Source organism: Nannospalax galili, unplaced genomic scaffold, assembly GCF_000622305.1.
Source record: "Nannospalax galili isolate Female #2095 unplaced genomic scaffold, S.galili_v1.0 scaffold1014, whole genome shotgun sequence".
In the NCBI taxonomy this organism is placed as follows: Eukaryota; Metazoa; Chordata; class Mammalia; order Rodentia; family Spalacidae; genus Nannospalax; species Nannospalax galili.
The window spans coordinates 1,254,738-1,258,174 of NW_008335824.1; positions in this window are offsets into that span (position 1 = coordinate 1,254,738).

The following is a 3,437-nucleotide window of genomic DNA, read 5'->3' on the forward strand; positions in this document are numbered from 1 at the left end:
TTCGCTATGATACATGAAGATAAAACTAATTTTTCAAGTCAAACCGCTCTGGTTAATAATTGAGTAGGATGATTTATCCTCATTTTGGTGATCTGGTTCAGTGTTTCCAGGTCTATGACTTCTTATCCAAACAATTAAAAATAAGGTGACTGGTCTCCAGTGGACAATTTGTGCTGAAGGATACTTGGATACAAACACCTGAATGAATGGGACTTACGATGTACAGCAGAACACATGAGGTTCAGTGGGAGAGTCGGGGGGACATGGATGGGGGAGTGGGTCTGAATTTGAGTAAGAACTGTTATACAAAGATGAAATCACAAAAATAAAAAAAAAATAAGGGCTCACACAGATTTGTAAAAGAATCAAGATGACTTTGTTTGAAGCAAAGCAATAGTACAGATTGATTAGGGATACACTGTCAAGACTGACAGCAGTCCATATGAGTGAGAGTATTCAAAATATTCATTTTATGTGTTCAAGAGAAGAAGGAGTTCAATTATTAAGGGTTGTAGTTCTGGTGATTCTTTATTTTAATTGATAGATTAGGTTATTAATCATTTTTCTACTGTGCATGTCACTTCCCATATTGCATTTGATGTTAAGTACATGCAAGCCCAATTATGCATAGGCATAACATGGTAAATAGGGGATCTTCCCTAAGGGTTACCAGAGGACACAGTTTTATCTTTCTGAGTGTGTACTCTAAACCAGTTTAAGCTGAATCAGCCCTTCTGTTCTTCAAACTTGGGCACACTGGGCACATACTTGACTAAAAACTGTTCAAATTTGATTGTTATCAGTAGCAGGGAAACTTAGATCATTGGTCAGAGATTGGAGTATGTTTAGCCCTATGCAAAGGGAGCCCAGAAGATTCAAAGATTGCTAAATGCATTGTTTGGAGAGAGGTGTGTGTACATAATACATGCATGTGTAAGAACTAGGTTGCCAATCATATTATAATAAGGGTGAGGAGGATAACCAAAACCACAGGGGGTCCTGAGCTAAAATACCTTCTATACTGACCTGCCTCAGCTCAATGACAACATTCCAAAACTAAGAGGAAAACAGTTCACCTAGTAGCATGCTTTTCTTCGTGAAATTTTTATTATCTCATGAGATAATAAAAGGAGACTGCTCCTGTAAACATCCTTGGGCTGGAATTCTATAGAGGCATTACACTGTAAACAATACTTTGGTTTTTTTTTTTTTTTTTTTTTTTTCTTTCGTCTTTTTGAGACAGGGTCTCTCTGTAGCCCCAGCTGTCCTGGAACTCACTATGTAGACCAGGCTGGCCTTGAACTCCAGAGATCTGCCTGCCTCTGCCTCCTGAGTGCTGGGATTAAAGGCATGTACCACCATGCTTTTTTAAGGATTCTTTTATCTAAATGTTAAGTGATGCATTTTAGCTAGATGCTTTCAAGATCTCTAGACCTTCTTACATCCTCATTTGGGCTTCATCTTTGCTCTTATCTCTGCCCACAGTTTAAGTTAAATTTTATTCTAGCTTAATTCTGTTGCTATGATACAACACTCTAACCAAAAACAACAGAGAGAAAAGTGGTTTTTTTTTTTCAGCTTACAACTCCCAGGTCACAATCCATCATTGAGGGAAATCAAGGCAGGAATTGAAGGAGAAACCACAGAGGGACTCTTTCTTACCTGCTGACCACCTCACTTATGCTCAGATAACTTTATTTATACAACCCAAACTCACCTGCCTATTGATGGTGCCTCCAACAGCGGGCTGGGCCCTCCTACATCAATCATCAGTCAGGACAGCTTCTCACCGACATAGACCCAGAGCAATCTGATTAAGGAAACTCTTCAATCAAGTTTCCCTTTACCCAGGTGACTCTGAGTTGTGTCAAGTTGACAATAAAAATTAACCAGTAGACATTCAGTTCTTTTACCTAAGAACTTAGTTCTTTCACCTAAGAACTAACTTGCATTATGACCAAATTCAATCTTTTTTCCTACCATAATTTCATTGCATTTACATTCATACATTTAGATATGATATAGTAAAAGCACTGACTGCCAAGAGCAGCAGCCTCACTTCTAAATCTTGATTTGAATGTGTGTCTTAGGGCACAGTTAGAAAAAGAGAAATTGAATTAAGTGAACCCTAAGCCCCAAGAATCTCACCACTTGATGCAAGCATCATGGGGAGCCACATGGCTTTCAGAGGTCCCATTTCATCAGTATGCACCTTTATGGCAACACCAGTCATGCAGGCCAACTTCTGTTTTGACTAATCAGTAATTAGAATATCTATCCATTCAAACAGAAGTTACCAAGTTCCTGCCAGGGCAAGAGATCTGCTAGATTCTGATTCTTTATTGAATAAGCTATGCACTCTAAATCAGAATGTAAGATTGCTTGTAATGCAACATGTGGCCCTGGCCCAACCTTTAAGCATAGCTAGGTTTTCAGGTTCTTCATGTACAAAATGTTTAAAGTCCATTTGTTCAATTGGTTCAGGAGTTTGTAATGATTATACTGAAAGTAACAGGCTTGGAATTTATCTTTTAAAGTTATGAGTAAAGGAAGAAGGAATATTTTGACAAGTGCAATATGTCTCAAAAGAATACACTCATTTCATGAGAGAAAATCAGTGTACTACCTGCCCTTTGTTTTGCTTTATTATAGACATCATCTCATTTTCCAGTTTATAGTTATATGTTCAGTTGCTATTGGGATTTTTACCTTGAGAAGACATCTTTATTGGACAAAGCAAAGCATAAAATATAATTTTGAGGGGCTAGAGAGATGACTCTGTTGTTAAGAGCCCTGGATCTTCTTGCAGAGGACCTGGGTTTGATTCCCAGCACCCACATGGCAGCTAATAACTGTCTATAACTCCAGTTCCAGGGGATCCAATGCCCTCTTCGGACCTCGTCGGGCATTGTACAACATTGATACACTTGCACACATGCAGACAATATGCTCATACATAAAATAAATAAAATAATTTTTTAAAAATATAATCTTGAAGTTTCATTTCTGTGGAGCTCTGTCAACCACAACCACTCTGTCAAGAATTGCTTAGCAAACAGATGAGCATGTCCCCTGCATCATGTCAGTGTGATTGATCTAGCAAACACAAATGTCTAAGCAATTATCCCCACCTTCCAATAGTTTAAAATGCAAGCACATGATAAGTACAAGACTATAATGTGACTATCAACAGACACTGCATTGTGTGAGCAGCCACTATGGTGTTTCACTGAAGCAGCTAGCAATGGAATGGAACCTAAATCTCCCTGGTAATAAAAAAAGAAATCAAAAGCTAACACATACCTGTATATATAGCCACTGCATACATGCATACTTATGTTTTTGTGGAGTGAGACCACAAAGAAATGAAGGCTCAGTCTCATAGTAAAATATGAAGATATGAAATGCTTATTTGCAATACCTAGTACACAATAAGA